Source organism: Panthera onca, chromosome B3 (genome assembly GCF_046562875.1).
Source record: "Panthera onca isolate mPanOnc1 chromosome B3, mPanOnc1 haplotype 2, whole genome shotgun sequence".
In the NCBI taxonomy this organism is placed as follows: domain Eukaryota; kingdom Metazoa; phylum Chordata; class Mammalia; order Carnivora; family Felidae; genus Panthera; species Panthera onca.
Window position 1 is genome coordinate 7,119,892 of NC_138344.1, and position 26,581 is coordinate 7,146,472.

The following is a 26,581-nucleotide window of genomic DNA, read 5'->3' on the forward strand; positions in this document are numbered from 1 at the left end:
CACATCCAGCTGGGAACACATGCAGCTCAACAGGAAAGATGGTGATTAGTGACTCTGCCAATGCTTTTTAAAAACGATTCTTTTCCCCATTTTAAATCAGTACATGCTCATTAAAGAAACAGGGTTAAATATAGAAAAATACAAAGAGTAAGTAAAAGGCATTCCCGGTACCACCACACAATCATTGGTAACATCTTGTTTCTGCTTTTTCCCCGCCTTTAGGTATTTTTCTACTGTGAAATGGCTTTTAATTCATTTATTCTTAATCAAAAATTCATTTTGATACATTGTATATACAAAATTCAAAAGTTACAGAGGGTGGGCAGGGAAACGGAAGTCCCCCGCCCAGTTCCCTTCCTGGAAGGCAACCTCAGTTACCAGCCCTTGTGTTTCCTTCCAGAGTTAATCAGTGTATATGTAAGTATATGCACGCCTCGCATTTTATTTTTAAAACACGTTCTTGCACGGTCTACACCCTCTTCAATAGCTTGCTTTTCCACGTAATAGTAATATGTCTTAGAGAAGGCTCCACATCCGTTCAGGGGAGCGGCCCGCCTCATTCATTTGAAAGGCTATATACTATTCGTTATATGGATTGTTTCATGATTTATTTAACTAGTCTGATATTGAAGGGTACTTAGTTTGTTTTTAGTCTTTTACATTTTTAACGATGCTGCAGCGAATACATATGTCATTTCACACGTGTGTAAGAATATCCGTAGGATAATTTTCTGCAATTGCAATTGCTGGGTTAGTGACTCCGCACATTTTAAATATTATGGTTTACTGCCTCCAGAAAGGTCACAGGCAGAGAATGAGCGTGTTAGTTTCTTCACACCTTTGCTAATAGTCTGTTATTAAGCTTTGTCAGCTTGGCCAACCTGATAGGTAAAAATGGTATCTCATTTAAAATTTCACATCTTGTTATGTTTAAAATCCATTCCACTTCGGTTATTGGTAGCTTTTGTCTTGTCCACATTTTCCTGTTGGAGTGTTGATCTTATTGATTTGTAGAAGCTCTTTGTATATTGAGGGATTGGCCTTTTGTCTGTGATACACGTTGCAAATGTTTCCCTCAGTTTTTACTCTTCTAATGACTCTTTTTCTCATAAAGAAAATATTTATTTTTGTGAAGTTAGTGTAATAGTCTTTCCTATCATAGTTTCTGGGTTTGTATCATACTTTGAAAAAGGCCTTTCTCCCTCCAAGAATGTAAAAGTTTTTCTTTGTGATTTTGTTTTATGTATATGAATTTTTCTTCCATCAGGGATTTATTTTGGTGTAAGGAATAGGTTGAGATCAAACTTTTCTTTTCCAGGCAGAGACACAGTTTATCCCAACATCAATTGTTAAATACTATATCCTTTGTTCTACTGATTCAAAATGTTATGTTGACCTTGTACTATATTTTTACCTGTATTTGGGTATGTTTCTGGAATCTGAAATCTGTTTCACTGATGGATTCTCTAAAATAATAGACTGAGGGAGGAGTGATCAGGGAAGGTCTATGCAAGAGTATGACATTTCAGGAAAGGCCGGCAGGGCTGTTCTGGTGGAGGAAGCAGCATGTGCAAGGGCCCTGAGGCAGGAAAAGAGTGCACTGGAAGAACGAAAAGAGAGAAGCCTGGTGCGGCTGGTCCTCAAGAGAAGAAGCACATGGAACAGGACAAGGCTGGAGAGATGGGGAGGGGCCTGATTAGTCCTCATGGGCCATGTGAAAGCTTTTGTACCTATCTTATGCAATTGGGAGGCTTTGAAGGGTCTTAAGCAAAGGGGTGACATGATTTGGTTTATGCAGGAACTTAAAATCTCTTTAAAAAAGGCTTGGGGCCCCTGGGTGGCTCAATCAGTTAAGCATCTGACTTTGTTTGACTCAGGTCACTCTCATGGTTCTTGAGTTCAAGGCCTGCATCGGGCTCTGTGCTGACAGCACAGAGAATCTGTGCTTTAGATCCTCTGATCCCTCTCTCTTTCTGCCTTCCCCTGCTAGTTCTGTCTCTCTCTCTCTCTCCTTCAAAATAAACAAATAAACTTTAAAAAAAAAAAAGGCTTAAGACATTTGTTGAATGAATAAAGACAAGTGGTGTAGGTTTGTTTTGCAAGACCTCTGAGGCATGGGGGAGGAGTGCCCATCTTTCTTTACTCTTGGCGTTTCTCACATCGCCCCCAGGCCCTCTTCCTCCTCTGCTTCATTGTGCTGAACACAGTGAGACCAGCATATTAGCCAGTAATTAGCTTTTAATTAGAAAAGCATGTCTTTGCCTCTACGAAGGGACAAATACCTTTAAAAATGGAATCACTTTAATTGAATAAATCTTTTACCAGATAGTTTTGAAAATTCTAGTCCTTTCATTAGAAGCCCCATCGAGCAAAGCCATTTGAAAATGCTCGCTTAATGTAGCAGTCACTGGAGCATCATTTTGAATATATTGTTTTATCACAAAGGGGAACCCAACTCTTGGCCAGAACAATGCTCTTGCCCTGATGCTCAGGGCCTCCCTTGCAGGTTCCCTGGAGTAATGCTGCTCCAATATAGTCCCGGACCAGCAGCAGCACCACCGGGGAGCTCGCTGGAAATGCAGAATCCCAGGCCTCACTGCAGACATCTCGAATCAGAATCTCTGGGATTGGGTCCAGGAAATTGGTGTTTGAAAAAACTGCCCCGGAAATTCCTAGGTATGCTCAAGTCTACATACGGAGCTCCAGCCTATTGGATAGATGGCCACAGGCAAAGGCATTCTTACTGAGCACTGGTGATCATGTGTGCACTCCACAAACAAGTGTGGAGGAAGCCCGGAATGCCAGGCACTTCCTAGGGACTGGGAATACAAGAAAGTCTCTGTCCTCTAGGAATTCAGTCCAAGAGAGAGGGCTTTTTTGCTTATTTGTTTTTTGTTTTTAAGAGTGTGAATTGAGTCACTTACGAGGCAAGTCCAGGATTCTGTGGAAGTGTAGAGAGGTGTGGCTGAGGTGGGTATCTGTTGTTTTCTCACTCGACATCAGACCTCACTTTTTGGGGGATAGCTTCTTATGTTTTGGGAGAACCACCTCCTTCTCATCCTCAATGTTTATGTTTCAGAAAAAGCTGAGCCCATGCTGGGCCCCCAGGATGGTCAAAGCTCACAGCCAGGTCACAGGATTGCTGTAGTGATGGACAAGTCTCCCCTCCAGAGCCCGCGAGAGGAAGCGAGCCTTCGGCGGACTTCCTGGAAGGAGGCTTCTCTCCGCTGGATGTGAAGGTGAGTGGGTCGGACGTCTAGAGCTGCTACAGCCTCCTAGTGACTCCAAAGAGGAGACTGTCTAAGTATTAAGACAACCATGGAGGAGAACAGAGAGAGCCAGGTGAAAGGAAGGAGTCACCCAAGCTCTGGTGACATTGCTCAGGCCCTTGCAACCCAGCTGGGCCTGGAGCCATCAGACTGGGGAAGCCAGTTTGGGCTGGGTTCTTACTGCCTCCAATTAAAAGAATGCTAATTTTCAATATCGGGACAAAATGATAGTACTGTGGCTTAGTATTTATTTCACGGGATGCTGAAATGCTAGTGTGAATACTGGTACTTTAAAATCAAGTATTTAAAATTCATTTTTAAATAATCAGTGACACTAAAACCTTAATACCTTTCAAATATAAACTATGTATAAACAGATTACAAAACGTCAACCAAAAGTATTAATTAAAGTATGAACACAGAGAATACATTATTATTCTGCTATCATTCTGATATGCGCAATTGCCCCCCACGAGCCCCCGCTGCTTCCTCTCTGCCCTCCTGTCCTGGTCCTGCTCACCACTCCCCACTGGTCTCCTGTCACCCCTGTGTGTGGTTCAGGCTGCCCTCGGCCGCTGGTCCCATGTGTGGGCTCTGTCTCTCTTTGTTCTCTCTGAACCCTGTCTATGCCTTTGTAAACTGTTCCTTTATTGAACTCTTCTCAATTAGCTAGTTTGAGTGTGCCATCTGTTTCCCGATACATGTCTCAACCCCGAAGCCAAAGCAGTCACTGAAGAACGCTACCTGATGGGCATCTAACTACCTGGAGGGGGGGGTTGGTCAGGGAGGGCTTCCTGGGGGAGGAGCTATGTGCGCTACTTTGGGGGAACGAATGGGAATTAGGCAGGTAAATGGTGATGCAGCTCATCCCTCCAGACTGATCCCTGGACTCACTGCCTCCGGGAAGCCTTCCCTGATCTGGAGGAGCTGGGGAATGACAGGGAGGACATTCCAAACAGAGAGAGCAATACATGAAGCCTAGGGAGACTGTACAGGGCTGAGGGCAGAGGGTTTCAGCAAGCTCTGAATGTAGATCATGAGAATGAGTGGAGGTGAATAGAAGGTGGAAGAGGTAGGCAGAGTCCAGGATCCCACTTTGCCCAGGATATGATGCTTCTCTAATATCTGGCTAGATCAAGGATGATAATGAGCCACCCACAGGATATGGACCACATCTTCTGTTTGGGTGTTTGAATTGGTGCTCATATAAGATGGGAGTGGATCAGGTTGTGGTTGGCCCATGGATTTCCCCAAAGCTCAGGAAGATCCTGGGGGGACACTTAGTCCAGAAGATTTTTCTCACCAGGAGGAGAGTTCAGGGAGTCCTTTTGGTTCTGACCCGAGGGCTTGGCCAATGAGCTCAGGAGATGTTTCTTGATGGCATAATGTGCCACTGAATATACACATGGGGGGAATCAGCTAAGTCTGGGGGATACTCTTATCAGCAAACCATGCCAGAAAAAAACAGAGTCATCCTGAACAACAGTGGTTAATCAATGGCCTTGAAAGGTGGCTTCTGGCTGTGTGCTCAGACACAGCGCTGACCTTGGTTGCTGACGGCTTCCCAGGACAACCAGTGACTCCCTGCCCTCAGCTGTGCAAAGAGGTGGAGGCCCAGTTGACCTGAGAATTGGAGGGGCCCTGACCCCTCCAGGACACCCACTCCCATGACACCCTAAACCCAAAGACAAACAGTGTGAATGCTCAGGTGTGCTCACCTGAGAGACTCAGGGACACCCCAGGAGACTTCTCTTTGACGTGTGCGAGGCAGCCAGCCGCATTAAAACTTGTGATGGGGCCAATGGGGCCAGAAGAGGAGAGGGAAAGAAGATCACCATTTATTGAGTCCTTACTATGTGACAGACATAAGCTAGGTTCTCATAAACACCTCACAGAAACATTGAGAGGTAGGCATTATTCATGCCTGTTTTACCGATGAGAGTAGAGAACAAAGAGATTAAGACGATCTCCTATGGTCACCCATCTAGTAAAGGTGAAGCTGGGGTTTGAACCCAAGTCCCCCTGGCTTCAAAGGGCATACATATCTGTTCTACGGAAGGTATTGAAAATTGATATTAAGTGGCCCCTCTATGATTTAAGAGCTGGACAGTGTGTGCAGAGCCTGAGGCTGGTCCTGGTCTCACCGGCTGGGGATGCCGGGCAAGGCCTTGACACGTCCCGTTCTTCAGTCCAGCCACTACAGCCAGTGATGGATCCTTGTGGGCACCTTCTCGCTGGACCAGCAGCAGAAAAGCATCCATTTGGAGGTTCTAGTGCAAAAGCCTCCAGAACAGATTTTAGGGAATGGCAAGCTTTTCTGTGTCTTCTGTGCTTGTTTCCTCATTCCCTGGGTGCGGACAGAGTTGCTCCTGGGCGAAGTGCAGTATCGATTCTCCCTTGCGAATGTCTTAGGAAAGGCTGAGAAGTGGACCGGCTTGTAGACCATTGTCATTCCCTCGTCTCTGCCTTCCCCTTCCAGCCTCGCTCTGCACGCATCGGCCCTAGTGATTTCCAGGGCCATGGCCAAGGGTTTGCCGACCTCTCTGTGGTTTGGGGCTTGCCCTGTGCCGTAAACTGGCACCGCCTAAAACTGGCCTGGAGCCGTTTTCTCTTGCCACTTTCCGTGCCGCGTGCCAGCTCGCTCCAGATCGTCCTCGCTCCTGAGGTTCCACTTCTGACTTTGCAAACTCAACCTTCCTTCCTTCCTCAACTCCATTTGGAGCGTTGCTTGACCGGTTCTGCCCCTGGCTGCCCGTGCCACCCTGCTCCCGGGACCCTCCAGCTCAGTGCAGTCCGCGTGCCCCTCACTCCCACCAGGCTCACCGTGGCTCAGCAGGCAGGACTGGAAAGGATACGGTGGAAAGGGTACAGGGCCCCCTACCGGGACAGAGGCGTGGTTGTGCTCAGGGGCTGGAAGTGGGGACAGGATCAGATACGCCTGCTCTCAGGTCTAGTTTACCAACTTCACCGGGCCAGTCTGGGAAAGTCGGTGTGCACTTTGGGTAAGAGAGTTAGTTGCCTCTGAGAAGAGTTCTAGAACACTGACTCTGAAGAGGGCCTGAGGGATTTACTCCAATGTACCCCTTTCCTAGATAGGAAAACTGAGGTTGAGTGTGTTTGATGCCCTGGCGATTGCACACAACTCGTTTCTGGAAGAACTGGAGCCAGCATTCAGGCATTAGATTTCCATTTTGATGCTCTTTGCCCCATATTACAGGGAGAAGCAAATTTTTCTTCAAATTTAAAACATTTTTGCTCTGAGAGGGATCGTCATTTCTTAATGTCAGTCCCGAGCAGAGGAACAAATCGAAAAGAGCATCCTATATAGCAAAGAAATGACATGCCAGGGAGTTTGCTACGTGCTTTTGGAAACATCTCGGGAGATCCACCAATGACCTTTGAGGCAGGTTTTTCCTGTGTCCACTCTAAAGATACAGAGAAGCGAGGTGTAGAGAGGACAAGTGACTCTGAAAGTGACCACTCGTGAGGAAGAGAGCTGTAAGTAGTGGCTTGTTTGCTTCAGGGTCTTCCCCTAATGCCACGCTATCTTTTAAAGTGTGTGCATGCAGGTATGTGTGTGAGCACATATACGTGTGTGCACACTTGCCCAGATGCAGGCAGGTGGAACAGAAGCCCTGGATGGAGTGGATGGTGAATGTCTGTCCCGGGCCGCCTGATGGAAGAGGTTGAGGATGCTGATGTTTGGAAGCTCTAGGATGACCTTCCCATTAGATGCCAGTCTAGGCTGGCGCATCAGGAATGATCTGAAAGAGCAGCATGGCCAGCCACCCGGTGGGGGGGGGGGGCGACCAGGGAAGCCTCTGTCCTGAGAGGGGCCGGAGCAGATGGCACAAGGGGCCCCTCCCGGCCCTGAGACATTGCCATGACTGTCACAAGGTAACGGAGATCACTGGCGAGCGACAGGACTCTGGATTTTCTCTCGGCCGGCGTGGGTGGGCACGGGGGGCGTTAGTGAGCGCGGGCACGTGGCCTCCTGGTGTGAGTGTGTGTTCAGGAGTTGACAGGAGCCATTTGGCTGTGGGCCTCACACTCTCAGAGGACTTCAGATATGGGCTCTTGATATTATCCCCAAATGAGGTTACACTCGCGGTCCGAGATACGCTGACAAGATGGAGAGGAGAAGACATTCATCACACGGCTCTGAGCACATTGCGTTACCAAAGTGCGCTGCCTGTAGTGGCCTGAGAATTAATAGTTCATAAATCCTATGGTTATTTTGTGGATAACACAATTATATTGCATTTAAAACACATGATGATAATTTGTTAAATGTTAACATTTAGAACAGCTACAAATATGGGGACTCGGTTGCAGCAATTTCTCATTCTGTAATATTCTGGAAGCCTCAAAGCTGCACATGGCCTGGGTCTCTCATGACCTCTGAGGACCCCCGAGTGTGGATGTTCATGTTGTTATGATTATTTGTGTGAGTACCGGTGAAAGTGTGTGTTTGTGAGCCGGTGAGGGGTATGTGTGTGTGTGTGTGTGTGTGTGTGTGTGTGTGTGTGTGTGTGTGTGAGTATGTGGGAGGCCGTGTCGTGAGAGAGTGTATTTCTGGGTTGCCGGGGGACCAGGGAGGGCCCCCAGCCTATGGGGACAGGGGGAGGGGAACCGTCAGCCCACTGCCAACCGAAGACGTCAAGGACATAACTCGATTTGATGATTTGGCCTGAGTAACCCTCTCAAAATAGAAAAATCAAGGACCCAGCGTGGAGGCAGCCTGTCTGGGCTTGGGCTGGTAATGAGGACTAACAAGGGTTGATGGAGCCTGGGAGCGATGGGCCGAGATGGCCCCGAGCAGCCTGGCACCCTGGGCCCTGCAGCCATCCAGGGCTCCCCGCCTGGCCTAATGCTATCACCCACAAAGATCCTCACTGATAAGGGCCATGAGAAAGGGAGAGCAGCTTTGCAGCCACAGCAGGACGGCCTACAGACACCTGACAGGAAGCTGCCCTTGTGGGTTGGCAAAGCTGAGATGCCTAGATGGAACTTTCTGGAGGGTGCTTGGTCAAATACCCACCGGGACAGGGGGCCTTCCCTATCCTTTAAGGGGACATCCTTGAAGGGGCTCCTGAGTGGCTCAGCTGGTTAAGCGTCTGACTTAGGCTCAGGTCATGGTCTCGCGGTTCACGAGTTCGAGCCCTGCGTTGGGCTGGCTGCTGTCAGCAAAGAACCCCCTTCAGATTGTCTGTCTCCCTCTCTCTGCCCCTCTCCTGCTCATGCTCCCTCTCAAAAATAAATAAACATTAAAAAATATATCACATAAGTAACATGTTCGTTTTAGGAAACTTGGTGATATAGATTATCATAAATTGAAAAAAACACCCAGCCTTACCCAGACATCCCTACTGTCCACACTTTGTTGCATAGGATCTGGCATTGGGGGCTGGAGGGGGGCAGTCCACCAGGAGGAAAATTACCCTGGACATTTCCTTAAGGAATGTGTTGCATTAGCAGTGGACATACGACCTCTCAATCCATACAACCCAACCACTTTCTTCTGGGATGGAACCAGATCACTGTTTTGTTGGTTGAGCCCCAGAAAAAGTAGCTGGCTTGCATTTAGGGGACAGATAGCATGGAAAATACACGTCGTGAAACATTCTAGTCACACTCAGCATGGGGGGATGCTCACATTCTGGAAGGCAGATGGGAACTGAGAGGGACTGAAATTTCAGCAGCCTCGTGTCCCCATCTTAGCAAGGAGGGTAGCAGATCACAGGTACACTATTGAAGTTGTTCTATCTCTTTCTCCCCTGCCCCTCCCCCACCATGTGGCATAGGCACAGCATTGAATTCAGAGAAATTGAATGCATGTATGATGTGACTCCACTATATATCTTTTGAATCTTTGTCTATGCATATGAATACATCTGTGATTGTTTGATAAAAACAGGATCATAGTGTATGTGCTCTTTTCAGCTGTTATATCCTGGATATCCTTCTATATAATATCCATATTTTACTTGACCTCCTGGTATGCCACTGAAGAGATAATACCATCATTTGTGTAACTATATAATCAATCCTTCACCGCAGGGCATTTACTTTCAAACTTTTTGTGTTCCTAATAATTACCGCAATAGATCTCCTTCTGTAGGAATCTTTGCTTTTTTACCCAATTATTTTCCTAGAAGAAATGTTTGCATTGAGGAATTCTGTGTCAAACCTATTTACTGTGTAAGCCTTGGGTGGGAGCCCACCTGCTATTTTCACTCTTATCCCGGAAAGGGGAAGAGCTCAGAAAAATGTGATCACAGCCTAGCAAGAGGTGGATCGGCCCCGTCTGTGGGTGAGGGGCGTGGGGACAGTGGTTCCGATCTAAGCTCCTCTGTTTGTCTTACCTCTTCCATCTGCCTCAATTTCCCCATTATTAGCAAATGGGATGAGCTAGGCTCGGGTCATCCTTGGTTTCCTTGGAGCAGTAAAGACGATCCATTACATAGGTAGAGTGCTTTACAGATTTCGAGTCCGTTTTAGAAGTTGTATCCTGTTGAATCTTCAAAAGGCAGGCTTTGTTAGGTCTTCACTTGGCAAAGAAGGGGATGGTGGCCCGGAAAAGTTAAGGGAGATTCCCAAGTTCACAGACAACAGAATTGGCAATGAGGGCCTCTGAATTTTAGTCCAGCAAACGGAAAGTGCTGCTGGGATCACATGGTGAGAAGCGTCAGGGTCTTTGCTCGCAGGCTTGCCAGTTGCTATCCCGTTCGTAGCCAAAGGGAGCAGCCAGCGCTTCCTGTCTGGTGGACAGCTGCCATTTCTGCTGCCCACCATCCATTATCTTTGCTCTTAGTTACATCCTGAGTGGAGTTTGAGGGCTACCTTTAGGTTAGTCATTGCGAACCCAAAGCATATGGCACATTTTGTGGGGCCATCCCTCAGCCTCACTGCTGGTGACATAACTTCCATAGGCTGTTGCTTCATTCTATGGCCAGTTGCTTTTGGGTGATAAAATATAAGGGAGGAGATATATGTATGGGAGAAATCTCTTCTTCCCTTCGGACTTCATCCTGTTCTCAGCATTCAGGGTATGCACATTACCCAGGTCTGGCATATTCTGTCCCCTTGGCTGTTGCCGTTGGTTCGGTGATGTGACCCAAATTGGATCAATGAGATCCAATCCGTGGACTTTTTTTTTTTTTTTTTTTTGGAAATAGAAACTCTTTCTCCTGGATTGGAGCTGCCAGAAGCTGCTGTGGGGGGAGAACCCACATGAAAAACTCAGTCCAAGGAAGTCCGGTGCAGAGGAAAGCAACGTCTGCAGGTAGAGATGGATATAGCCAGATCTCGATTATTTTCTCATCTGGAAATCCTGCAGATGCTGTGACCTTCTGCTCGGCTCCTACAAAAGTACAGATTGGCCCTCCACTGCACCTCCTTCTGATATAGCTCCTGCAGATCTGCCTAAGACCTCGTAGTAACTGTAACCTCACTATTGTTCCCTCTGCTTTCTAGGTCTCACGCGAAGGCGTCTGTTTGCAGGAAGCCAGTCTCATGTCTGTACCTTACTTAAAAGGGAGGCTGGAAAGCACCGTTTTTTGATTATATCTTAGAAAGGCAGAATTTGTAGTGTGGAAGTGTTCAAAAGTTACAGATGTCACTATAATCCACTCCTTCACCCCCAGTGTCAATATGGGCCCTGTTTTCATACTTACGTTTCCAACCACAGCAGTAACGGTAACCTGTGCTTGCCCAACATCATACAACTATCCCTTATGCAGTGATAATCCACTTCCCCAAAGGAAGGACCCAAAGTTTCATTAGTTGCTGATTCCAGAAACAAGTGGGTGATAGGCATTTCTCCTGTAGTTCTGCCATATTAGCACATTGATATTCTGTAGCCTGTGGGCTAAATTGTAAACAGTAGAGAAAAGGGAAGAGGAAGAAAAAAGAAAATTTGTTGAATATACATAGATATGTACGTGATAAAGCAGACAGAGAAGCAATTATGGATAATTACTGCAGAACTTATGTATGAAACTGGCCACAAGGTTGCAGCTGGTCTTTATAAATGTCCTTTCTCTGCTACCGATTCATGTTCTCTTTGTCCTCAGCAAAAGAGTCCGTTGGCTATGATTCTTTATCCGGAGGGGTGACCCAATCTTCATTCTTGGGGAATCTGAATACTTCCTAGCTCTGCCTGTATGGGGTTAGAAGTTACCTTCTGTTAACTTTTATCACCGGACATGGCAATTTTAGAGGTGCCCCAGGGAATCCCTTATGGTTTACAGAAATAGTCCTTTCTATCTACGTGTATGGCAGCAGTCTACTTTGATAATCTGGATCAGTCATTTTGTCCAACAGGGCATGATAAGTCTCTGGTTCCAATTCAATGGATCCATTATTTTGTCTCCTGGTAAAAGTATCCCTCCCATTGGTTCAAAGACCTTTAAACTTGCAAAGCCCAAAGTCACAGAAAGCAAAAATTTAGCAAGTGGTTGATCAGGTAACATAATGAAGGGAGCTACCCCTACTTTTACCATTGTTTCTTGGGGTGAGACAGTCATCATTAACTTAAAGAATAGACTGAATTTTGTAGGACAACACCTCAACCTCACCAGATGTCTGTCTGCTGATGCCATCATGTCAACAGCGCATTCCTCTGTCCTATAAGGCCAGTTACTTTGGGACAATGGAATACATGGAAAGACCAGTGAATATTATACACATGAGCCTATCACTGCAATTAACTCGCTGTACATGAATTCCCTGGTGATGAGCAGTGTTTAAAAGATGTCCAGATTTTGAATAAGGCATTCAGTAAGTCCATGAATTATGTGATTTTCAGAAGCATGGTAGGCAAGGAAGATGTATTAGTCTGCTAGAACCACCATAAAAACATACCCCAGACTGGTGGCTTAAACAATGGAAATTTATTTTCTCACAGTTCTGGAAGCTGGATGTCCAAGACCAAAGTGTCAACCAGTTTACTTTTTTCTGAGGCCTCTCTCCCTGGCTTGCAGATGGCCATCTTCTCCACGTGTCCTCACATGGCCTTTCCTCTGTGTTCACCTATCTCTGGTGTCTTTTTGTGTGTCCAAATTTCCTCTTCTTATAAGACATCAGTCACATTGGATTAGGCCCACCCTAACAGTCTTATTTTATCTTTGTCACCTTTTAAAAGGCCCTGTCTCCAAACAGAGTCACAATCTGAGGTACCGAGTGTTAACAGCTTCAACATATGAATTTTGGAGATACACAATTGAGCCCAAACTGGAATAAGTATCTGTTCCAGTAAGAACAAATTAGTGCCCCCTCCATGGAGAAGAGACTGCAATGCAATCAGTCTGCCCAAAGGTAGTTGGCTGTCTGTCAAGGTATGTGACTTGTCCAGGGATCCCAGGTGGTTATTACCACTGGCAAGTTGTGTGCTTACCAGTGTCATTTTCTCAATCAGGGAAAGTCCTTGTTGAGCCCATGCATAATATCCATCTCTGTCACCACGGTCATGTTTTTTATGAGCTGTTGAGCAATTAAGGGTGGCTGAAGGAAGAGGCCTTGATATCCACAGAACAGCTTATTTTATCCATCCTTATATTATGAGCTTCCTCTTCAGTAGGAACCACAGAGTATTCTCATCCTGTGCCCATTCTGAGAGGTCCATCCACATGCCTCTTCTCTAGTACTTGTCATCAATCCTTCAATATTGTTAGCTCCAAGTCTGCTCAAACCATTAGCCACTGCCCATGAGACCTAGACGATCCCTATTCCAGGGCATCTCTCTTTCCATACACAGCAGAGGCTGAGATGTGCCCTTAAAAGTCTGCCTAGTGGGGGAGATTTCTTTTCCTTACTGTTCTATACTGTTCTTTTCCTTACTGTACTGTTCTGTTCTTTTCCTTACTGTATCTCTATGTGGAGTGATAGTCCATTTTCATCTGATGCCCCCAGAGTGTGCAGAGCTACCTCAAAATCAGGTACTCGTTTTTACCTTTATAGTCAATTGGTCATTTGGAACACCTCTTTTTTTTATGTTTATTTATTTATTTTGAGAGAGAGCGAGCGCACAAGCAGGGGAGGGACAGAGAGAAGGAGAGAGAATCCCAAGCTAACAGTGCAGAGCCTGATGTAGGGCTTAGTCTCATGAACCATGAGATCATGACCTGAGCTGAAATCAAGAGTTGGGTGCTTAACTGACTGAGCCACCCAGGTGCCCCATCATTTGGAGCACCTCTTAAGGCTATGGCATGGGTTGAAGAAAGGATGGAAATGTGGAGAAGGTAGATACCCTGGGAGATCATGCAAATTTCTTGTGTCTTTTGGATCAGCTAAGTTTATACATTGCATACCACTTCCATCTGGTCATGAAGTGTTTTTGGATCCACCCTAACACTGGTTGGCAATCTCTAGTTCACGATGGGCAGCTTAGTTGCAAGGCCTCCAGTTTTCTCATGGTTGGACATTCTGCCTCTGCCAATAGCAAGCCATGAACGGTTGAGGTGACATCAACAAGATGGCATCACAGATCCTGACTTTGCTCTCCCTCACAAGAACAATTAACAACTATTCATGGGCAAGACACCCCTGAGAGAATTCTAGAACACGGGGTGAGGCTGAGGCACCCCTGCACACAGAGATCTAGCCAGACTGCAGGAAGGGAAGAGGAACGGCAGCAGGGAATGGTTCAGCGCCTAATAGAGAGGTCTCCTAGAGCCCACAGTCCTTCCAGTGGGAAAAGAGCACCCCTGGAGGACATCCAGCTCCCCTAACATTGTGGGTTGCTTCTTGGGGTCTCCACTCCAGGTGTGCCCCATAGGGATGGCAGGGGATCCTCAGGGCTCCCCCTGGGAATCTGACTGTGCTGGAGAAGCAGAGGGTTGGAACAACCCACACCGGGACCTAAGCAGACTCGGTTCCTCCCTGCAGAGCTCAAGTAGTGTCCTGACCAGCACTTTGCTCATCTGCAGAACGAAGTCAGTGGTGCTGTCTGATCAGGCACCTGTAGCCCGCCCATCTGAATAGAAAGGCTGACAAGAACACATGGAAGCCACGAAGTGTAATCTGCCCACTGAAAGGGCATGGCTTTGTTTCAAGACTCCAGCTGCCTCAGCTGTGGTTCCCTTACTGGGGTTGGCTACCGGCTCCACACAGCTCTCAGTCAGCCACAAATCTGCCAAGACATGCAGGCCTAGTGGCATAGTTTTGCACCTCATCCAGAGCCTTCCACACAGCCTTCTCTTGCTTTGTATTCCACACAAAGCAGGCAGCCTTGCGGGTAAGTCTTACCTGTTTCAACTACACTGTCGTGAACTGGTGGAATAGCTGAGGTGGGACTCACACCCAACTCCGGTCACCCTTACTTCTGCAAGCCTCTACCTTGGCAGTGGACCAGAGCAATATTCTGTGTTGCTAGAGATTAGTATTAGCTCAGAGCCAGGATCAAATAATTCCCCAAAGTCCTAAGAGTTTTTTTTTCCTCTAGTGTACAGTTATGCTGAAATGTATTTTATGTCCCTTTGGTAATGTTTGATGGTATGTGCTTTGATGTTACCACATAATTCTTTTTTAAGGATACCCAATCTCCTTTTCAATCAGAAAGCTCTGGCTCCTTGAACTGATTTAGGTCTGGGAGTCTCTATAGTAGTGATGTAGTGAGTCTCTAGAGTGGTGGCTCAAATCAATCTTTTCTGCTTACTAAGCCTAGGGTTTTTTGTTTTGTTTTGTTTTTTGGTTTTTTGGTTGGTTTTTGTTGTTGTTGTTGTTTTTTGGTCATGCACATTAAGTAAAACTTTGGTAGCCCATTTAATTCAGTCATAGAGATCTAATTATCTCCAAACATCCCTATAGGTAAAACCAATCCGTTTGTTATTTTGGCTCTGCTGTGTATTTTGGGAACTACTCTACATTTGCTTGGGTAGTTGAGTACACCTGCTAGATCTTTGTTATTCTAAGTTTCCATCATGCCACCTAAATTAAGGAGATCATTATAATGGCAGCTTTTCCTACCTTTATACTTTATCTACAGTGGATAGCTACTAACGTGCTTCTAAAGGATGTTGCTCCTCTTTGTTGACAACATATTTTTCAATACTATGGTGAAAAGATTGTCTTCTGAGCCCTCGTGTGGGTTATTTTCAGGGTAGGAATTGTGAACATATGAGAAATCTGCTCTTATAGTCTCATCTCCGCAGCTTTTAGGGTTCTTTCCTCTATATTATATCAAGTTCTTTCTGGCATTTCAAATTCATATAGGCTACTGTTGACTCTAGTTTTAGTCCATCAACCAAGCAAATAAATGGAATCCTTCCCAGTTGCTTGAGTCAATATTTTGCATCCAGAGTCTCTAGTAGGTGTTCACACATTGAAAATTTAACCTAATCTAAAATTAAGTTCCTCTCTCCCTGTTCCAGGTCCACGAGGCTCCATTCCCACACATGTTCCTCATAAATATTTTTTTAATTTAAAAATTAACATACAGCAAAATGAACTTTCTTGGCGTATAAATTCTATGAGTTTTAATACACATATAGATTCATGTAGATACCACCACAATCAAGTTACAGAATAATTCCATCACCCCCAAATCTTTGTACTACCCCTGTGCAGTCTTAACGCTTCCCCCACACCTAACTCTTGGAAACCATGGATCTGCTTTCCATCATTGTAGTTTTGTCTTCTGATGATGTCATATAAGTGGAATCGCATAGTATGTAGTTTTTGCAGACTGGGTTCTTTAGCTTAACACACTTGAGATTCATCCACATTGTTGGTGTGTATCAGTACTCTGCTCCTTTTTATTGATGAATTTTCCATTGTGTGGATGTGCCAGTTTGTTCACCCACTCAGCTCTGAAGGACATTCTGGTTGCTTATAGATTTTGGCAATTATGACTAGAGCTCCTCTAAACATTCATGTGAGGGTTTCTGTGTGAACATAAATTTTCATTTCTTTAGGGTAAATACCTGAGGAGTGGGATTGCTGGGTCATATGGTAGGTGTATGTTTAACTTTATTAAAAAACTGTTCAAGTGGGGCGCCTGGGTGGCTCAGTCGGTTGAGCGCCGACTTCGGCTCAGGTCACGATCTCGCGGTCCGTGAATTCGAGCCCCGCATCGGACCCCTGTGCTGACAGCTCAGAGCCCGGAGTCTGTTTCAATTCTGTGTCTCCCTCTCTCTGACCCTCCCCCATTCATGCTCTGTCTCTCTCTGTCTCAAAAATAAATAAACGTTAAAAAAAAAATTAAAAAAAAAAACTGTTCAAGTGTTTTCTGGAGTGAATACATTATTTTGCATTTCTGCTCACAACGTATGAAAATTTTACTTCCTCCCCACTCTTCCCAACTTGCTTGATACTGTCAGGTTTTTATTTTATGCCCGCCTCTCTAATAGGTGTGTTCTAATTTGTGTTTCCTTAATGGTCAATGGTATACATCTTTTTTGTGTGCCTATTAGTCATCCATACATTTCCTTTGTCCAAATGTTTTGCCCATTTTGTTTTATTATTTTTTTTTAAATAGGCTTCATGCCCAGCATGGAGCTCAATGCAGAGCTTGAACTCATGACCCTGAGATCAAGACCTGAGCTGAGATCAAGAGTTGGACGCTTAACCAACTGAGCCACCCAGGCGCCCTGTGTTTTGCCCATTTTAAAATTGAGTTGTCTGGTTTCTTACTGTTGAGCTTTTAAAGATATCTGTATTCTGGAAAGAAGTCCTTTGTCAGATACATGATTTCACATATTTTCTTCTAGTCTGTAGCTTGTATTTTCACTCTCCCAACAATGCCTTTCAAAGAGCACAAGTTTGTGATTTAGATGAAGTAAATTGTTCTTTACGGATCATGCTTTTGGTGTCAGATATAAGAAATCTTGGTCAAACCCAGGTTTTCTCTTATGTTTTCCTCTAAAGTTTTATAGTATTAAGTTTTAAATTGAGATCTCTATTCCACTGAAAAAAATTTTTTTTGGTATGTTGTGAGGTTTAGAATGAGGTTAAAAATTTTTTTTGAGCATGAATTTCCAGTTGTTCTAACAAAATTTGTTGAATGAGATACTTGCTTTGTTGAATTGGTTTTACATCCTTATTAAAAATCAGTTGTCCCAGGGTGCCTGGGTGGCTCAGTCGGTTGAGTGTCCGACTTTGGCTCAGGTCATGATCTCACTGTTCATGGGTTCGAGCCCCACATCAGGCTCTGTGCTGACCGCTTGCTCAGAGCCTGGAGCCTGCTTCAGATTCTGTGTCTCCTTCTCTCTCTGCCTCTCCCCTGCTCACTCTCTGTCTCACTCTGTTTCTCAAAAATAAATAAATGTAAAAAAATTTTTTTAAGTGTTTAAAAAAAAATCAATTGTCCCTATATGTGTGTTGATTTCTCATCTCCCTGTTCTGTTCCACTGACCTATTTGCCTATCCTTTTACCATTATTCCACTGCCTTGATTACCAAAGCTTTACAGTAGGTCTCCAAGTTGGGTAGTGTGATTCCTACAACTTTATTCTTCTTTTCCAAAATTGGTTTGGCTATTCTAATTCCTTTGCCTTCCATATAAACCTTAGAATTAACTTGATTATATCTATGAAAATTTCTGCTAGGATTTTAAATGGACCTGTAGATCAACTTGATGAGAATTAATACCTTTATATTATTATCTTCCAATTCTGCTGTGGGTCATCCATTGAGTTTTAAAACATTTCATTTAAACCAAACCAGGGGCACCTGGGTGGTTCAATTGGTTAAGTGCCCAACTCTTGATTTTGGCTCAGGTCATGATCTCACAATTCGTGAGTTCAAGCCCCACATCAGGCTCTGTGCTGACAGTGTGGAGCCTGCTTGGGATTCTCTGCCTCCCCTTCTTTCTGCCCCTCCCCCATGTGCTCACTCTCTCTCTCTCTCTCTCTCAAAATAAATAAAGTTTATTTTTAAAAAAGACTATTAAAAAAACCAAACCAAAACCAAAACAGTTCACTCAATTCCCCAATCCCTTGAAAGATATGAGAAGAAATAACAGATGCCCTCCTGTCAGCCTTGAGGAAGCAAACTGCCATATTGTAGAGATGGCCATGTGGCAAGGACCCAAGAGCAGTCTCTGGGAGCTGGTCATGGTCCCAGCTGACAGTTAAGAAAATAGAGACCTTATCACATGGCCATAGGGAAATTAATTCTGCCAATAACCTGAGAGAGTGAAAGTTGATCTTTCCCTAGTCAAGCCTCCTGAAGAGGATATAGCTGGCCAGCACCTTGATTTCTATGAAGTCCTGAGCGGAGGGCCTAGGTAAAATATGGTGGACTCTTGATATACGGAAATTATGAAATAATTAATGTTTTAATGTTAGTGGCTGTATTAAGCCACTAAGTTTGCGACAGTGTATTACATAGCAATGGAAAACCAATGCAGTATACTAGCACGCTTACAGAATTTTAGAAGGTCCAAGATCCAAGCTTGAAAGCTACAAAGCCAGAATCGACACAACCGGGAGGTATGTCCAACCATACGATGAAACCGTTATAGCTGCAATCCTGCTGCTGCTTTCATCTGATGCACAGCATTTATGAAACCAAGGATCAAACACTGTGAATAAAAGCTGTCTGTTCTGGCAGGGCTCAGATAACATGTTATTATGATGTTGTTTTCTCATCTGTGAAATAGGAATAGTAATGGTAACTACCTCAATAGTTATAGGATTAAGTGAAAGAAAAGCTTTTAGAGTATTTGAATAACACATAGCTCTCAATATTCTGTATATGTTAGCTATTATTATTATTATTATTATTATTATTCATAATTGACTTGCCCAAGGCCACAAAATTAGTAAGAAGCTGAGTGGAGACTTAACTTTAGGCCTGGTACTACCAAAATTTGTTCTCCTCTTCTTCATCCATTCTTGACTTTAGCAGGAAGAGTGATCCAGGAACCCAGTTTTTAAAAGACTTTGCCCATTCCCATTCTTGGTCTCTCTCAGGAGAGAAAGATTCACTTCAGAGATACAAAGGAAACCCTGCATAATGGAGCATGAATATTTTATAAATTGGTCTTCACTGAGTAAATTGAAGGGTCATTAGCATACTCATTAACAAGTGCAGCACTTTGTTTGGAATTCTGAAAATGATTGGACAGTGCACAACCAAATGAGCTCATGAGGACTTCTTGAAATTCCCTAGATCAGCTTTCTTGCACTCACAGTATTCTTTCTCACTCCTGACTTCTGCCTTTGATGTCATACACCATGTTCCAAATATACATCTCTTTTTCTCTTTTACTAATTGTCTGGAAGTCTTCTCTGCCTGTCACTGGGAGGAGAGGGTGTGAAAATTTGGAACATCTGCCTTTACATACGCATCTGACATATGTGTCTGTGTGTGGGCACGTGCATGCGTATGCATGAGTGGAGAGCAACGCAGATGGTTAAATGAGGGTGTTATAGGCCCTTAGAACTCATGTAAAGGAGGGGAATTCTGACCAATAAGGTACAGGTTGAAGGGGCTAGTGAAGCACTATGCACACCTGGGGGTAAAATGATTTCATAGTATCAGGGAGAAATAAATTTAGTCATATGCAGGAATATAATTATTATAAAATAAAATATTTTAAGTCGAACTGTTAATTAAGAAAATGAAAAATTGAAAAAATTAAAGGCAGCAGTGATCTGGGATAATATCTTCAAAGAGTCATGGATGGCCAGTGGTTGTGGAGAGGGCTTTGAAGCCACATATGCAGGCAAGATTTGAGCAACATCCAGTCAATATAAACCTGAGGTATTAGTCCCAGCCCTTGATTGTAAATAATAGAATTTACTCTGGCTAATTCAAACCAAAATGGATTTATCTGCAAGGATATTGACATGCTGCCCAAATAAATGACAGATAATCTAAAGGCTGGGTTTCAAGTAGTAAGATATATGGACAACTGACTAGAATGTTTCTCAGTTTGTATAATAAAAATATTTCAAGAGATTTCTGGCTTCAAATGGAAGAGGACCTTATATCAGATCAACTTTCCCAGTGACAATAACTTAAAATTCTTGGAAAATACAAAAAATAATTGTTTGAAGGCACCATAGAGTGACCAAAAGCAGGTAGAAACTGGAGGGGCTACAACCCATGGAAAAAGAGAAACATCCTAGGTGAGATGTGTTTTTTGTTTTTGTTTTTGTTTTTGTTTTTACTTGAGAGCATTCCCCAGTCTGCTTAATGTACAAGAGCTCATATAGAATTCCAAATGGACTGAGGAGACAGAGGTTGGAGGTCAGGGCTGCTAGAATGGCTGAAAATTGAAGGGTGATATTGAGGAAAAGAGAGAGTTATGTGAGAGCAAACCCCTAAATCTGCATGCAGTCTGCTCTCAAATTCTTGGTTGACCCCTGAACTGTGAAGACACAGGGCAAGACTCTAAGGAACCCTATAAGAAAACTCTAGGGAACTTCCTATAAGAGATATTACAGCAATTCCCCAGTTCTGTGGATACACAGTTTAGAGTTCAAGTTCTACCAAGTTAAAAGAGTTTGACAAATACCTCAGCTTTTCTATTAAAATGTCAAAGGGTAAAACTTTAGGCATAAGGGCCATGTACAAGGACTATGGGCTGCTCCTTGGGAAAAATGAAAAACTGAAAAGACCTATCCTAACAAAGCTTAAAAGAAAGCCTCCAAAAGACCAAGGTTATCTGCCAGTAGTTTAAATGCTTGCTAAACAAAAATTAGACATGAGAAGAAATAGGAGAATGGGACACATAGTGAAGAGAAAAAAGTCAATAGAAACAGACCAAGAGTTGCTCTAAATGTCAGCTTTAGTAAATAATACTTCAAAATAATTGTAATTAGTATGTTAGAATCTATAGTAAAAGATGATATAATGGTGATGAGGAAGAGAATTAAAAAAATTTTTTTTAATGTTTATTCATTCTTGAGAGACAGAGAGACAGAACATGAGGGTCAGAGAGAGAGAGGGAGACACAGAATCCAAAGCAGGCTCCAGGCTCTGTGCTGTCAGCACAGAGCCCGAGGCGGGGCTCGAACCACATACTGTGAGATCATGACCTGAGCCAAAGTCGAATGCTCAACCTACTGAGCCACCCAGGCTCCCTAAGAAGGAGAATTTCAAAACATATTTGAAAACTATAAAACAAAACCAAATAGAAATGCTAACACTACAAAAATAAAATATTAAAATCTATTGGATGAGATGAAAAGCAGATTGGACAGAATAGAAAAGAAGATGAGTGAACTTCAAGACAGGCCAATAGAAATGATCTGAACTGAAACAAAGAGGGAAAAAAATGAAAATAAAATAATAAGGTCTCAGTAACCTTTGAAAGGAATATTAAGGAGTTTAGAAAACATGTACTTGGAGTCCTGAGGTGGCAGGGTGGGGATGGGGGTGGGGGTGGGGGAGGCAACAAAACCAAGAGCCCAAAAGCATAGGGCAGGAAAAATATTTGAACAGATATTGACCCCAAATTCCCAGTTTGATCAAAGACAGCAATTTACAGATCTAAAAAGGAGAGCCAACCCCAAAGGAGGTAAATATAAAGAAAATCACACATGATCAAAATGATGAAAGCGATAGATAAGTAAAAAGTCTTAAAGGCAACCAGGTAAAAAGTCTAGAGAGACAGCATACAGGGGAATGATGATAAGAATAACAGCTGACTTCTCATAAAAGTCATTCAAGAAGAGAATGTAATGACATATTAAAATCTATCAACTTAGGATTTCATGTCTAGTATAAAAATCTTTTGAAAATGAAGACAAAATAAATGAGAAAAAATGAAGGCAAAAAATAAAGGTATTATTAGATAAATGATATCAGGTAGAAATCTGAATCTATGGGAGAGAATAAAGAATGCTGAAATGATAAATATATGGGAAAAGATTGTTTTCTTAAATTACTTTAAAAGTGAGTTCTTTTTTAATGTTTTTATTTTTGAGAGAGCACAAGTGGGGAAGAGCAGAGAGAGGGGGACAGAAGATCTGAAGTGGGTTCTGCACTGAGAACAGTGAGCCTGATGTGGGGCTTGAACTCATGAACCGTGAGATCGCAACCTGAGCAAAGTTGGATGCTTGACTGACTGAGCCAGCCAGGCTCCCCAAAAGATAATTCTTTAGCATAAAAATAACAACCATGCACTATGTAGAAGGGAAATATATGACAACAAAGGGGGGAAAGTAAATGGAACTTTACTGTTATAAATTCTTATATGTGAAGTAGCATAACATTAATTCAAGGTACACTGTGATAAATTAAGTATGCATATTGTAATTCTATGAGAACCAAAAAGTAATGCAAAGAGGTATGGCTTAAAAGTAATGCAAAGAGGTGGAAGAGACAGAATGGAATACTAAAAAATTTGATTAACTCAAAAGGCAGTAGGAAAGGGAAAAACAGAGAAATGAAAAACACAGGGACAATTGCAAAAAATAGTAAGATGATAGAACTAAATCGACCGTATCAATACATTTGTCAAATGTACATGGACTAATCCTAAACACTCCAACTAAAAGAGATCATCAGAGTGATGAAGTAAGACCCAACTATATGCTGTTTATGAGAAAACCACATTCAATCTAAAGACAGACAGATTGAAAGTAAAAGATGGAACAGTATATAAATTGTAGACACTCAGCATTAGAAGATGCTCTGTTAGTATATCAAGATCAGACAAGCTAAAGAATATTACAGATATAAGAGGATCATTTAATAATAATAAAAGGTCTAGTTCATCAAGAAGATCTAATAATCTTAAATGTGTACCCACCTAATAAGAAGCTGGAAAAACACATGAAGCAAATATTGATGGAAATAAAGGGGGGAAAAAGAGATCAATATTCGTAGTTGGATATTTAATATCACCGCACTGTAATTCGAGAACCATAACTAAAACATAAGTAAGTGTATAGAAAATTTAAACACTATGAACTAACTTGATCTAACTGATAATTGTAGAACAGCGCATCCAACATCTGTAGAATGTACAATCATTCTTTTCCAGTGCATATGGAATGTGCACTATACAGAACATATACTGGGCCATAAAACTAGCCTTAATGAATTTCAAAAAGCAGCAGCACTATCAACAATAGCCAAATTATGGGAAAAGCCCAAATGTTCATCGACTGACAAATAGATAAAGAATATGTGGTATGTATACACACACACACACACACACACACACACACACACACACACAATGGAGTATTACTTGGCAATCAAAACGAATGAAATCTTGCCATTTACAACAATATGGATGTAACTAGAATGTTTTATGCTAAGCGAAATAAGTCAGTCAGAGAAAGACAAATATCATCTGATTTTACTCATGTGGAATTTAAGAAACAAAACAGATGAACATAGGGGAAGGGAAGGGAAAAATAAAAACAGAGAAGAAGGCAAACTGCAAACCATAAGAGACTCTTAAATACAGAGAAAAAACTGAGGGTTGCTGGAGGGGCATTGGGCGGGGGGATGGGCTAAATGGGTGATGGGCACTAAAGAGGGCATTTGTTGGGATGAGCACTGGGTGTTACATGTAAGTGTTGAATCACTAAATTCTACTCCTGAAACCATTATTACGCTATATGTTAACTAACTTGGATTTAAATAAAAAAACAATGAAATAATACAGAATGTGTTCTCTGATCACAGTGAAATTAAATTAGAAATCAGTAAGAACTGGGGCACCTGGGTGACTCAGTCCGTTCAGCCTCTGACTCTTGGTTTTGGCTCAGGTTTGGCTCACAGTTTTGTGAGTTCAAGCCCCATGTCAGGCTCTGCCCTGGCAGCACCAAGCCTGCTTGGGATTCTCTCTCTCTGTCTCTCTCTGCCCCCACTTGTGCTGTCTCTGCCTCTCTCAAAATAAATGAATAACTTAAAAAAAAGAAATCAGTAACAATAAAATATTTGGAAAATCCCCAAATATTTGGAAATTAAACTGTATTTTTAAGAAAGCCATAGGTCATGGAAGTCATCACAAGGGAAATTTTAAAGTACTTTGTATTGAATGATAATGAAAACAGAACATGTAAAAATTTGTGGGATAAAAATAAAGCATGATAGCTTGAAAGGCTCATATTAAGAAAAGGCTTAAAATCAATTATCTGGCTTCCACCTTAAGAAACTAGAAAAAAGAAAGTAAATTAAATCTAAAGTAAATAGTGTAAAGGAAATAATAAACATAATTGTAGAAATCAATGAAGTAAAAAGAGTCCAAGAAAATGGAGGTAACAGAAGAGTTAGTGAACTTGAAGACAGATGAGTAGAAATTGTATAATCTGAAGCAGAGAGAGAAAAACGACTGAATAAAACATAGACTAGAGCATCAGGTACCCAAGGGACAACATCAAAATGTCCAACATCTGTAGAATTGGAGTCCCAGAAGGAGAACATGGGGCAGAAAAGGAAATGTTTGAAGATACAAATGGCTGAAAATTTCCATTTTGTGAAGACATAAATGGACAGATTCAAGATCAGTGAATCGCAAGGACAAATATAGGCATGCCTCATTTTATTGTGCTTTGCTTTATTGTGCTTCACAGATATTGTGGGGTTTTTTTTTCTTTCAAGATGAAGATTAGTGTCAACCCTGCATTGAGCTTCTGTTGGTGTCATTTTTCCACCAGCAGCTGCTCACTTTGTGTCTCTTTCATATTTTGGTGATTCTTGAAATATTTTGAACTTTTGCTTTATTGTATTTGTTATGGTATTCTGTGATCAGTGGTTATAACTCACCTAAAGCTCAGATAATGGTTAGTATTTTTTAGCAATAAGCATCACAGGTCCTTATGGCAATGAAATCAATAGGAAAAGCAAGAAGTCACTGGGTAGGGGGAGTAATTGACTCTGATTGTCATGGGGGCCAGGTTTGCTCTTACATAATGGGGACAGGGAAGAGTATTCCAGGAATTTAGATGATTCACTGGGGGCATATTTTGGTGCCACTGTGCTTGTGGGAAACCCTAGCAATGGTGGCTCTACAAGGTTGGGGCAACTAAGGATTCAGACTCCTTGGGGGTAGAAGGTCTAGGTCACTGCACCAGGCAAGCAGAAATGGATGCTGAATGAAGTGATGATAAGTATCAGTTATAACAGCTCAGGAGCAGCTGCCATAATGCAGATGTAGCAAGTTTGGCTTACTAACCCTCTTTAAGTCTTTTTAGCAGATTGAAAACTGCTGTCACCTTGAAGAACTGGATTTCATCTCACTTCTTGGGATGAGTTGAAGGTATCTTTTTCTGATATGAGATACCTGTTATAAATTGGAATGAGTAGATCCAAAAGGCACAAGGGGTGGATTGTACTGGACTCTGGTTGTATGCCACCCCAGGCCCATGTGGCCACAGCTTCCCTCTTCCTGGGCCTTGGTAACTTGCCTTGTTCTCCAGTCAAGCAGAGTCAGCAAGAGCCTCGCATGTTGTTACCACAACAGTGAAGCCAGTTCTCTGGCTGTCTGTGTCATCACTACCACTATGGATGGAGGATCCTTGAAGACAAGACTGCATAATGATATTGACTGCTGTGCCCCAGATCCCCAGAAGCTTCTCTAGAGGTTTCCTGGGGAGATCAGGTCACACATCTTAGAAGAGCAAGTGGATAAATGCTTCACAGAGTTGACTTTGACCAATGGGATACGGGGGCCAGGAGGGAGTCAATAGATACATTATTTTCCATTCCTCTCCACAAATGAACCAGGAAGAGGTGTGGCAGAGCAACTGTTAAGATCTGAAGGTGACCATCAGGGAAATACAAATCAAAACCACAATGAGATACCACCTCACACAGGTCAGAATGTCTAAAATTAACAACTCAGGAAACAGCAGATGTTGGCGAGGATGTGGAGAAAGGGGAACCCTCTTGCACTGTTGGTGGGAATGCAAACTGGTGCAGCCACTCTGGAGAACAGTATGGAGGTTCCTCAAAACATTAAAAATAGAACTACTCTACGACCCAGCAATTGCACTACTAGGAATTTATCCAAAGGATAAAAAAATGCTGATTCAAAGGGGCACATGCACCCCAATGTTTATAGCAGTGCTATCAACAATAGCCAAATTGTGGAAAGAGCCCAAATGTCCAACAACTGATGAACGGATAAAGAGAATGTGGTATATATACAATGGAATACTACTCGGCGATGAAAAAGAATGAGATCCTGCCATTTGCAACAACATGGATGGAACTGGAGGGTATTATGCTAAGTGAAATGAGTCAGTCGGAGAAAGACAGATATCATATGATTTTACTCATGTGGAATTTGAGAAACTCAACAGATGAACATAGGGGAAGGGAAGGAAAAATAATTTAAAACAGGGAGGCAAACCATCAGAGACTCTTAAATACAGAGAACAAACTGAGGATTGCTGGAAGGGG

General features: G+C 43.0%; 1 long non-coding RNA gene across 1 annotated transcript in view; it reads left to right on the forward strand.

Annotated features, from left to right (window-relative positions):
• The first annotated feature begins 3,083 nt into the window (after positions 1 to 3,083).
• Positions 3,084 to 26,581, forward strand: part of LOC144616577 (uncharacterized) — an 86,144-nt gene continuing 62,646 nt past the window's right edge. The window contains exon 1 of the long non-coding RNA XR_013555932.2: positions 3,084 to 3,239. This is a non-coding gene — a long non-coding RNA (uncharacterized LOC144616577). The remainder of the gene's footprint in view (positions 3,240 to 26,581) is intronic.